The sequence below is a fragment of the Alexandromys fortis genome, unplaced genomic scaffold (genome assembly GCF_014885135.2).
Source record: "Alexandromys fortis isolate MF-2015 unplaced genomic scaffold, M_Fortis_MF-2015_v1.1 scaffold_112, whole genome shotgun sequence".
Classification (NCBI taxonomy): domain Eukaryota; kingdom Metazoa; phylum Chordata; class Mammalia; order Rodentia; family Cricetidae; genus Alexandromys; species Alexandromys fortis.
The window spans coordinates 858,292-871,535 of NW_026068013.1; positions in this window are offsets into that span (position 1 = coordinate 858,292).

The window sequence follows — 13,244 nt, forward strand, 5'->3', positions numbered from 1 at the left end:
GCAAGCATAGGAAGGAAAGAGTGAGCACACAATGGCTTTTGAAAAACTGTGGCCGCTGAGTCTGGCACCCTGAGTTTCATTTACTGTATTGTACATTACAAATGAAGTCTTCTATCTGTGAGTCTCGCACTTGCTCAACTTATTTGATAATAGCCTGGTAACTTGTACAACAGTCATAGGAATTCTGGGAAACATGCGTCAACTCCACATTTATTGTCAGTAATCTAATTTGGCATTGCAAACAGCCACAAACTCAGGGCTGAATAAACCTCTGCATTTGCTGCCTTCCAGTTCCTTTGTCATTAATCAGGCCCCGCTCAGCTGGCTTCTTTGCTCAGACTCTCCGAAGTCTTCATCACAGGTATTACCTCATTATGTTCTCTTCTGAAGTGCACTGAGAAGTTTATTTCTAAGTCCGTGAAAGTTGATAGCAGAACCCATGCCCTTGTGGCTGTAGGTTGGAGGACACTTGCTTGTTGCTGGAGATAACACGAAGTTTCCAGAGATTCTAGAGAATGCCTCCAGCTTCTTGTAGCATAGCAAGGTCTCCAAAGTTGGATAGAGAGGCAGCATGGTAGGGTGAATCTTCTAAGAACATATGTGGGATTCCCCTCTGCATGCTGTGATTACCATTGATTAATAAAGAAACTGCTTTGTCCTATAGCAAGGTAGAGCAGAGGCAGATGGGGAAAACCAAACTGAATGCTGGGAGAAAGGAGGCAGAGTCAGGGAGATGCCGTGAAATTTCTGCTGGGGACAGACGAGCCAGAACCTTGCCAGTAAGCCACAGTCACGTAGCGACACACAGATTAGTAGAAATGAGTTAGATTAAATATAAGAGCTAGGCAATAAGAGACTAGAGCTAATGGGCCAAACAGTGATATAATTAATACAGTCTCTGTTTGGTTATTTCAAGTCTGAGTAGCCAGGAAAGAACTAGCAGGTTCCTACTATAAACCTTCTGTATATAGCATGAAATATAGCCTTCTGTTTATAGCATAAGTTCAGGAGACTTGCCTTTGCCCTGTTCTGCGTTAGCCAGTGAAATGACTGCCCTCACTCCAGGGACCATGATTGCCTAAGTATTAGTTGGTGAGGACAAAGCAGAGTTGGATTGGAGTCCACTCATCCTGCTCCCTAACCTTCTACATCAGTTCAAAGCTGCATATCTTGTGAATAAAAGCAAAAATAGATTTTTAGGGCTCATGCTTTAAAAAAACAAAACAATGAAAATTATAAATCTAGAGGAAGCATGCCACAAGTAGTGTGGCCATTCCGCCTGTCTGCCTGAGACCTCTGCTCTTCCTGACTTTAGTCTCAGCTTCTTGTCTGAAGGTTCTCTTGGCTTTAGAGTGATCTCCAGCAGAAATGCGAGAAGGTAAATAGGGGAAGTGGCCCCAACTTTCATTGCTCCCCTCATTTTCACAGATGTCTATAGGATAGATTATCTGTCTACTTGGCCACAGTTAAGGTGCATACAGCTGGGGTTGTATGCAATTCAGTCACACACAGCTAGGAGGGAGGCTGAAAAACACATTTCTAACTATAATGTTCAAAATAAAGCCAATGTTCTTTTACTCAGATGGTAGATTTCTGTCTCTCTAGACTGTTACTGAGAGCTTTGCAACCTTGTATGGTCTAAATGTCGAACTTCATTTTCAGTATTGACCCCTGTAAGGGAACCACTCTCTTGGGCCTGCTGCTAGACTCCCATCAACACAGAAAACACCTTGGATCTTGCTTATGGTGGTCCAAGATGTTTTATCATGAAAAGCCTCAGGTGTTGGTTTTCCATGTTACCAGAGTTCCTGAGTTGGCAACACGTCATGGGCCAGCCAATGGCACTTGAGTTGTAGCTTCCTCTCGCTGACTATGCTTATTTACATGTATGCATGTATGGCCATGTGGGTATGTGCATATAAATGTCGGTCGCTATGGAAACTGGACCTGCTGGATCTCTAGGAACTGGAGCCACATGTTGTGAGCTGCCCATTGTGGGTGCCAGGAACCAAACGCTGCTGCTCCGGAAGAGCCATCTCTCTGGCCCTGCTTTATCTATACCCTCTAGATTCTGAACCTTGAGGGACAGTCAGCATGGTGCTGGCTCCCCTTCCACCTGGTCATCTGTTGCTTGTTTTATACTGGCTCTATTTCACTTTGCCAAAACACTCTATTTTGCATCCTTACTGCTAAGTCAGTTTCTGCTTTCTGTCCCCCAGGCTCCAGTTTCTGTGAGATTCTGTCACCCACTGCTGGAGTGACCCTAATGCCCAAATGTCTGCTGCCTGACATGTTGAGACCTAGTCACTTTTGCTCTGTCCTCAGCTCCGGCCTGCTACTCTTAACAGCAGTTGTCCAGGCCACGGCAGGTGCAGAAAAACTCTCAGAATTAGTGCAGCTGTACACTAGGTATTTGGTGACAGCTGATTGGTGGCTGAAATGCCAATTCAACAGGGTCAGATGCTCTCTATAATGTGGGGGAATCCTTTGTTTTGGCTAATGTCAGTCTCCTCCACATGGTAAGTTGGCTGAAAGCCCCTTTAATCTTGTGCTTTTCCCATACTCCTTGTGAAAGACACAGCACTTAGTTTTGGGGTACTGTATCTAATTAGGGAGTAGTCCTACACTGATGTCATCTGAAATCTGAGAAATACACAGACAACGCACAAGGAAACTAATGAGCAAACACTCAAAAACAAAGAAAGGACAAATGCATAGCAGAATATCACCATAAGTCATGGGGGAGAGTGCTCAGGGAAGCCTCTGAAAATTAAAACATACGTTGAGATACAGAACATTGGAAAGGTGCTCCCCATGCATTAGTGAAAATGTTTTATTTTGTTTTGTTTTCTCTCTTACAACTGAAAATTTGAACTAAATAATTCTTTGTTGTGGGGGCCAATCATGAGCATGGCCAGCTCAACAGTCTATGCTGCTAGAAGCCAGGACTTTCCTGATCACCACTAAGATGTCTCCTGAGATACTAACGATTACTTCATGGTGGTCAAAGTTCTTGTGGCTGAGAACCAGGGGAAGGGCTAGCCTGAGGGCTCATGGGTATTTTCAGGCAATAGGAAGGAGAGCAGGGTACCTGCAACACAGTATCCAGTGGGCGGCAATGTCCACGGCTAAGGGATGAGGAAGGATCTGGGTTTGATTCTAAATCTACTGAGACACTCATGAAAATGTCAAATCGTGATGAGACCTAATCAGAGTTTTCGTTAAAATGACTCTCTTAATGCTATGTTGTGATTGACTATGAGGAAATGAGGGGGCCTGCTCTGTCTACTGACACGTCAGTGAAGGGCGAGGGAAGGGGAGGATTTGAGATGTTTCAGAGGCCCAGTCAATCAAAGTGGTTCAGAGAATGGATGCAGAGGTAAGAGAAGAGGATAGAAGGAGAGAGGGAAGGAGAAAGAGGGAGGGAAGGAAAGAAGGAGGGGGAAGAAGAGAAGGTAGGAGGGATGGATGGAGGGGGAAGGGGAAAGTTATAGCAACCCAGGCCGTTGTCTGGGGACAGGTCCTGCATGTGCTGGACATGGTTGTGTTCGCCTGTCACTGCAGCACTTGGCAGGCAGTTGCAGGGGGATTATGCACTGCAAAGTGAGAACTTATCTCACAAAGGAAAAACTCTTTCTGAGAGGTTGAAGACCAATGAGAAACAAGCCCAGGAAGCTAGAGAAGTCCATGCCGGCTTTCTTACCTTGAGAAGCTCTGATTTTGGCAGTTGGGCAGGTAAATCTTGAGGGGAGCCAACACAGTTTCAGACCTATTATCATTTATGAAACCTTTACAGGGTGAGACCAAGGGTAAAACGAGATCAAAGTCCTGGACTGAACCATGTGTACTGTGTACTATGTCTTTGAGGAATCAGCCAGCAGGTGACCTAGCCAAGAAGGTATGAAAAAGCTGCCTATCAGACAGAACAGATGCCGTGGTAAGATGGGGTCACAGAGGCAAGAAGAGGAAGCCACAATTGCACTCAAACACCCCCTTCTCTTAATTACATCCAGCTGCTCTTCCTGAGACCCCTGCAATGTCGTCTGTGAAGCTAGACTGCTGGAGGTCAAATGCCAGAGCCACCTCCACGAGTTGTTCTTTTGTCCGCTTATTTCCTTGCCCAGGTTTCAGGTTTCAGTTTATTTTTTAAAATCTGTAAATTGGAAATACTCACAACCCCAGAATTAAGTGAGATCATACATGTGGACTGTGTATGACCAGATAGATGGACACACGTAGTAAAGGTCTTTAGAAAAGCTGTCTCTGTCATTGTTATTGTCATTGTGTGTTCTCAAGATTTTAGACATGCGTATTGGGGTGCACAGGCCCTCCCGTTATAGTGGGAGTGGATGCCAATATAAAATACCTGTTACTATTTATGGAAATCCTTACCCATGTTTATAGCCTTTGCTTCAACTATTTCATTTCTAGGAATTTATAAAAATAATGCAAAAATAATGCCCCCATCTTAGTATCATTTAACAAGCAAACCAGTGCATAAGCATAAGAATACTCACTGTAAGACGACTGCACATAAAGTCCAGTCTGAAACTCACTCTCACCAAAATTAGTGAAGCAGAGGTTTGCGGGGGGGGGGGGGGGGGGGGGGGGNTGTGTGTGTAGGTTTATTCAGCAGAGTATTTACAACACTTGCAGGGTGCTGAGTGAAAACCACTTAAAGACTTCCTTCACACTTTCATGTGTGTTCTGTAGTGTGTAGGTTTTCTTGTCTAGCAAGGAAAGGAAAAACTGGGAAAAGAATGTAAACAGACATTGGAATCCCTGTGCAGGCGGAGGTGGGAGACTCCTCGCCACAGCAGAGAGAGGGGCCATTCCTCTTCTCTCCCTCTGACCCTTGCCCTTTCATTTTCTCCAACTAGATTAGGTATTGTCCACGGCTAGTTTTGTCAGGTGTCCATCTGAACACCAGAGAAAGCCATGTGCAGCCTGTATTTCCAGGGAACTAGAACTTCAGACAACACACTGAGAGAAGAAAAAAGCCAGGCCCCAAAGATGTCTGCTTGTCATTGACTATAATTTCTTTCCCCAATTACTTCTCTTCTGCCAGCTGGGCTGTGTCCTGGTGCCTCACCCGGAAGACCTTCCCTGTGCAGCTCTCTGTGCAGGAGCAATCACTCACTCCCCGGTCCCAGAGAGCAGCGTGGATGTGACTTCTACACAGTGACGACCCTCTCTCTGTTCACATTCACATAGTTCACACATGCTCTCTTGATTGCCTAAAGCTATGTACTATGAAGATAGAATATTTCATGCTGATTATGAGATACAATATTTCATGCTCATTCCAAATATCACCAGACAAGTTACTTTAAGGGAATGTTTGTCCCATTTTCTATTTATTATACTTCGGTATAATTAACATACTACTTAGAACTACAGCCAGGATGTACTGAAATGCAGTCCATGCCATACTCAAATGGTAATTTATAATGTAACCAATAACAAGTTCACAATTAAGAGTATTATATTCTACCTTTTAAATTGGATCTAAATTCCTTAGGGTAGCAGTGTGCTGCTTGGTTTTCTATCAGCTCGACAGCTCCAGAGTCATTTGGGAAGACTGACTCTCACTGAGAAATTGCCTTCATAAGTTCGGCCTGTGAAGGTCTCCAGGCAGGTCTGCTTTGATAAAGCTGTGGAATTCGGGGTCACTTATAGGAGGTGCTTGAGGGAACCAAAGGAGGAAGTGCTCTCTTTCTGGTTCTGAGAGGTTCCCACTTTTCTGGAGGGCCCGTCTTTTCACTACAGTTTAGCATACAGCAGGGTATCTGTCTTTACTGAACAAATTTTCATACAATGTATTCTGATCGGGATTTCCCCGCCCCAAACTTCTTCCAGATCCTCCCCACCTGCCCCCCCCCCAACTCCACACTCTTTCTTTTTAGAAAACAAACAGACAAACAAAAAACAGTGGAACCAAAGCACCAAAGAAAACTCACACACACATATGTGCATGTGTGTTCACACACAGAGACATACACAGAAAAAAACAACCCATAAAACATAAAATCAAAAACCATAATATACAAGCAAAAGGCTAGTAAGACAGCAAATATCAAGATGAAGAAATATGAGAGACAAAATGTCTACAAGTATATGATTGAATTCCTTCTGTGTTGGCTTTACAGCTGGGCATGGGTCTTACTTACCCTTACGTACTAATTTGCACAGTGAGACTCTGCTGAAGAAAGCTATTTTCCTTTGCAAGTGTATGTCAATTGGAGATAGCTTCTTGGATGGGGATAAGGGCCCACATTTGCTTTTCCTTTTCAGTGCTCTGTCTGACTTGAACCTGTACAGGCCCTGGGCATGAAGCTATATAGTCTCTGTGTGTTTGTGTGTGCCTCAGTCCTGTTATATCCTTGGTATTGTTCAACCCCTCTGGCTCTTACAATCATGCTGCCTCCTCTTACACATAGTTCCTGAGCCCTGAGGACAGACTGATGGAGACATCATTAGGACTCAGTGTTCCAAGGTCTCTCACTCTCTGCACACTGGTTGTGCTCCTCTGTGTTGTTCTCATCCATCATAGGCCAACCTTATTGTTCTCCCTGAACTCCATCATGAGTTTCCTTCCTGCCAGTCTGCCATCACCATACTTCTCCAAAGTCTGAATCTCAGCCTTGGGTTGGATGGCACTTCCTCTGTTTTATTTATGCAGCTGTTATTGGTTTAGCCTCAGAGACAGTGGCTTCTCTTTGTGCCTGTTATTTATATATTCACCAGAGATCTCGTTTCTCTTAATAGGTGCCACTTCTTTATATAATGTGTTTTCTTAATCAAACCATTTCCTATAAGACCCTAGATTATAGCCATAACATGTATTCAATATTTTGATTTTGACAAATTGGCATTAACAAATTGATACCTGTTCTCAATGGTGAGAATTTGCTTTATGTAGTGCTTAAACAATGGAAATAATTAGCTAACAATCGATATACTTTAAAAGCAATTCTGAAATAATGACAATAGGTTTTTCTACAGGAAATATGATGAAATTTGATTCATCTTCAAATTTCAGCTCTGGCTGGGCGGTGGTGGCGCACGCCTTTAATCCCAGCACTCGGGAGGCAGAGACAGGAGGATCTCTGTAAGTTCGAGACCAGCCTGGTCTACAAGAGCTAGTTCCAGGACAGGCTCCAAAGCTACAGAGAAACCCTGTCTCGAAAAACCAAAAAAAAAAAAAAAAAAAAAAAAAAAAAAAAAAAAAATTCAGCTCTGTTGCTTCCTTTTTGTGTGATTTAGGAAGTGGGCCTAGACTTTTCGTTACTCTGCTTCATTAACTAAAAATACCTAACCCTGAAAACAAAATGGATTCAAGGGTCGATTAATAGAAAATATCAATTGAGATTCTGAAATTGTCTTGCTCACGGTTCTACTGCTGTGAAGAGACACTGTGACCAAGGCAACTCTTACAAAAGAAAGTATTTAACTGGAGTCTTCTTTACAGTTTCAGAGACTTAGTCCATTGTCATCGTTATGGAGAGCATGATAGTAGGCAGGCATGGTGCTGGAGAACGAGTGGAGAGCTATCTCCCGGTTCACAAGCAGAGAAGAGACTGGAATTGGTATGACTATTTGAAACCTCAAAACCCATCCTCAGTGATACACTTCCCCCAACCAGGCCACATCTCCTAATTCTTCTAATCATTTCAAATAGTGCCACTCCCTGGTGACTAAGCATTCAAATATATGAGCCTATGGGTACCATTATTATTCAAACTACCACACTGAAAATTTAAAATGCACTGATATAAAAATAAATATGATAACATGAAAATGTATAATTTCAACAATAAAAATTCATGATATAAATTTAAAAGAAAACATTACCAAAACAAACAATCAAGCAAACAAAAAAACAGTGTAAATTAAAAGATTAGCTAAATCTGTTTTCCTCCGTAGAATGGAAAGTACAGAGAAAAACAAAACAGAACAAAACACCAGCAAGTGAACAGAGCTTTAGGACCAGTAGTGACTGCTGCAAAAATGTAGCAGACATACAGTCTCACAAACAACAGAGGAAGAAAAAACAAAGCAGAATTTGTCAAGATGCTAACTAATTGTATATGTTTAAAGATGTCCAGCAGATTCTACAAAGACAAATATTGGGGATACAAGTTTTAGGCATATCATTTAAATTTCTGACCATTAATGACAGAAAATCTTGAAAAGAGACAAAAGTGATTTGTTATCTACATGGTAACAGTTATACCAGCTTTTGATCAGACCCAGGGAAGAGCTCAATATAGGGAACAGGGTCTCTAGAATACTGAAGGGAAAAGTAAGGGTCAATTCGCAATTCTGTACTCCATAAAAGCATCCTCCAAAACCAAAAGTGGGATACAAGCATGTTCAGTGAGGTGAGGATAGAAAATCCCTCACTTTAGGACTTTAGCAGGGACACTGCAGAAAGGGCTCAAGAGAGAGAGAGACCCACAGTAAAGAATCCCAGCTACAGTTATGAACAACAGCCACTAGAAACCCAGAGCTTAGTTTCCTTTGATTTGAATAAAGTATATAAGGTTATGTAGGACAGAAATTGTTTATATAGATCTAAAATATATGAAAATGAGCACCCATCATTTTCTGCCTCCTGCAGCCAAGACTTTACAACCAGGATAGACTCAACTCTTGAACTGTGAGCTCAAGTCAACTGCCTTCCATTAAAACACACACTGTCTCTCACACACACTGTAAAACGAAGGAGTTAAGTAGACTATGTCTCTGTTGTGCAGTCCGTGGGAACCCCAAAAGACCACCAGGGAGACCGACACACCGAAATGTAAAAGCAAGGTTTATTATCGTGCATGGAATTGCAAGCTGGCAGGGACCTCAGCAGCACATGAGAGGAGGTTCCCCATCCTTCTAGGGAGAATTATTTAAAGGCAAAAACCAGAAAGGTTACATTAGCAGGGTTTGTGGTTATGGGTTCAATCCCAATTGACTCTTGTCTAGGGAGTTTTTACAAATTTTTATTCTCGAACCTTGCCTGTTGCTTGTTTTCTTGTTTGCTGACCTTTGGGTGGGGATATTCTGTGGCCACTCCACCCTGTTACTTTTGCCCCTAGCCATTTCTGAGGACTGGATAGGACTGGATTTTTTTTTTTTTTTTTTTTTTTTTTTTTTACAGCAAATAGCTTACACAAGACACAAGATGGAGGCGGAGGACAAAATGGAGGAACTTTGGTTATTCAATGACAGGTTTTAATGTTTACCAAAAGCAGCCAACATTAGTTGTAAGAACACTGTGGCAGGTTTAAGGTGAACAGTACAGTTCCTAAGGGAGCTAGGAAGGCATAGGCCCAAATACTCAGAAAGAATTCAAACACAGTAACTTGACTATTCATTTCCTCTTAAGTCAGCAAGGATTGGGAGGCAAAGGCAGATCAATGGACAGCCAACAGTAAAATGGCGGACCTCCGCGGTGTAAATAATAAAATATAAATGAACTGAGAGCGCCAAGAGAAAGGCATGCTGCAAACTCGGATCAACTCGTGCTCCCCTCCCACCTAGGGCTGGTGAATCAGCCTGCAGCCTCGTGCAGTCGGCAAACACACAACTGAGCCACACCCCAGACTGGTTCCAGCTCCTTTCCTTACTTAAAAACAAACAAACAGAAAACAAAACAAAATCCCCCAAACAAACAAACAAAACCACACCCCCACCAGCCCCATCTTTCATTTTGAGATAACTTCATTAAGTCATCCAGACTGGCTTTGAACTCTGCTATATTCCAGGCAAGCCTCGAAATTGTTGTCCTGCCTCAGTCTCTTGAGTAGTTAGGACAACAAGCTTGCTTTAGCAAGCTGGCCTTGTAGGCTTGCCACCTGTTGCTCTCAGTGAGCGACCAGGGATCAGAGGTCTGGAATGCGTGTTGGCAGGAGTGACCACAACTAGGACCCCCAGGGCAGTCATAGTACCGCTGATCACTGGAAGCTGGAGTCAGAGGCTGGGCATGCACAGAGCACCGTGGGTCCCTGTGGTCCTGGATGCACATGTGTGGGTTCCAACAGCAGGTGTGGTATCTCAGGTACTGGCACCAACGGAGGGATTGAAGCAGGGTTGAGGGTGCAGAATCATTGCAGCACCCGGTCAGAAACCTGGGTGCGGTGGAGGCAGCTCCTATAGAGAGCTGAGTAGCTGCCCCTTTCGGGTGCGTGAGGATGGAGGGGATGCAGCAGCACCCGCTTTTCTGTGTTCGCCATGGGAAATAGAATTACACCAGTAAAGTCGGTGTCCAGTGTTCACTGCAGAGGAGCATTTCTGGAGGCTGGTGTGAAAACCGCTCGATGCCTGCAGCTGCTATGGGCTACTGACACCCTCGGTGGCAAAGGCCTGTGTCAGGTAAGGCCAGTGTAGAGTGCACTACGGGGTCTGCAATGGACTCGTTGTGTGGTCAGTGGTGTATGACTGAGTGCCATGAGCCTGAGCTCTTTTTCCCTGAGTAAGACAGCGGTCTCTGCCAAGCAGCCTTTCCTGCTCCCTAGGTCTTCAGTTTTGGCTCTGTTGGGGTTTGTGTTCATCTCTGCTCTTAATTGGACTCCTAGACTCCACTTAGCTATTTTTGTTCATGGCTAGTTGTCTATTTTTTTTTTTTTTTTGACGCAAAGGCTGGTAGTTCTTACTCTGCCATATTGCCTGTGTCAGTTTTCAGCTATAAGTTTGAAAAGAGATTGGACAATTACTGGATTGGAAAATTGCCTTGAATAGCAGCTTTCTCAGAAGAGAGTGAAGGTGGACTGGTGAGCTCACCAGGTAAGGGGCTTGCCTTCCTGGGACCCACCCAGTGGGAGGAGGCAACTGATTCCCTCAGATTCCATATAGGTGTTGTAGGATATGTGTTTGTGTGTGCATGCGCGTACACACAAGCACATGCACACATAAATAAAAATAAATATAATAAAATCTATAAAATAGGTCAGATAAAACAGAGGCTATGAATAACATGCCCTTCTGATACTCAATGTTTTAAAATAAAAATTTCCAACAAAGCAACCAAACTATAGGCCCAGGTATTTCAACAGTCTCGAATTTGTGAGGAATTAAAATGTTGATAATATGTTTATAATTTAGTATCAAGTCTGTATGGGAGTAACCAGTTGCTTTCAGTTGAAAATGAAACCTGATCCTACGAGGGAATTCAATCCTGAAACTTAGTCAAAAGCCTGCAACTAGGGATGTCATAGTGGTGAGGATGCCACAGCTATTGTTTTGCTATAGACATGATGTGTCCATCAAATTGCCTTGTAATAGTAAGGTTTAACCTCATGTATTAGTCCTGCTTTCCGCTGTGCTCAGAGAAGCTTCCCTCTGCAGCGGGCAGTAACAGCAACGGAGCTGCATTAACTAGTCAAAGTGCTGAGAGTTTGTGATTGCTGAGAGCTCAGCACAAAAGTGGAGCGTCTCTGTCACCCTCTCCATGGATAACAGAACACAGTGAGGAGAAGCTGGAAAGAGCACAGAGCGGGAGGATGGCAGCATCCTCTTGTACAGTGGGGAGGGACCCATGAGTCCCTTCTCCTCCCTGAAGCACTGTGGGCAGTTAATCATTGCTGGGGAGTCCCAGGTGTTTTCTTCAGTGGTGTAACCATGGGCAAGGTGTTTATCCACCTGGAAATAACACCTCATTTTATGCTCCTGTAAGCAACAGTGAGTAACCAAAAACAAACAAAACAGTAATTCCAAAATCAAACCAAACCAAAAACCCAAATTCAAAATCCAAACCAAACCTTAGATGCAGTAACAAGACCACCAATGAAAGAAGAATCAGTAGGCCCTAGAGAGGGACAATAAAGGTAATGGAGGAGGAACATGACCAAAATATGATAAACATGAAGATGTCATAATGAAACTCATATGGAATTAACATAAGCTAAAACTAACAAAACATTTTTAAAAACTGGGAAACCAAGATACACATCTTTTTTTGTTTGTTTATTTATTTATTTATTTTTTTGTTTTTGAGGCAAGGTTCTCTGTCTAGCCTTGGCTGTCCTGGAACTCACTCTGTAGACCAGGCTGGCCTGGAAATCAGAGATCTACCTGCCTCTGCCTCTCGAGTGCTGGGATTGAAGGCGTGTGCCAACACTGTCCAACAAAGTCACACTTCTTAATTGCTTTTGTCCAACCAGAGAAAACCTGATAGTCATCCTAGGACAACACAATATAGCAAATGAAAACCTGAACAATGCCTGTCATGAGTAGTGACAGTGGATTTATAAAAGTAAATGAAATATTAAATCCATTGCTATACAAACATAAGTCACTATTATTTGTTTGGTCTAGTTATTTCCAAAGGATGTGAAGCCAACTTAACATTGAAATCTGAAAAGAAGTAAGTGTGTGTGCACATGTACATAAGTGTTTGCATATGTATGTACTTAACCACGTCATACAGAATACAGGCAAAGCATTTAACAGAATCCAACCTGGTCCTCTCGGTACTTGTCTGGGTCTGTGCTCTAGGTTTCCTTTATATCCACTGGGTACCTGCTCTCCTCTACTGCCCCTAAATGCTGCTTGCAGGTCTTCACTGCAGGCCTCTTCTCCTCTCTTACCACTCTTCCACGGACATGCGTCCATGGCTCTAATTTCCACTCATCTTTACTGCTCTAGGCAAGCCACTGCTAATGCCGTACTCAACTGAGGTTCACATAAGTGCTTTTTGAGTTCTCTATTTGTATATTTTCACATTCAGTGTATTACATTATAAACTTTATTTGTGTATTGATTTTTGAAGACAGGATCTCATTTAGCTCAGAGTAGCCTTGATGTCGATGTAGATGAGATGGATTTGAACTTCCAATCCTTCTACTTCCACATCAATTACTGTATTGGGTTTCAAAATTAAACTCTTCCTTCAGATGTATCCCTGCCTGCTGACAAAATCCTTTATCTCAAGTTCTTCTTAACTCCCCCCCCCCCCCCCAGACAGGGTTTCTCTGTAGTGTTGGTGCCTGTCCTGGAACTATTCTGTAGACAAGGCTGGCCTTGAACTCACCTGTCTATGCCTCCCGAGTCCTGGGATTAAAGGAGTATGCCACTACCACCCTACCACCCTGCAAGTTCTTTTTAACTTTTTTTTTAATATTTATTTATTTATTATGTATACAATATTCTGTCTGTGTGTATGTCTGCAGGCCAGAAGAGGGCACCAGACCTCATTACAGATGGTTGTGAGCCACCATGTGGTTGCTGGGAATTGAACTCAGGACCTTTGG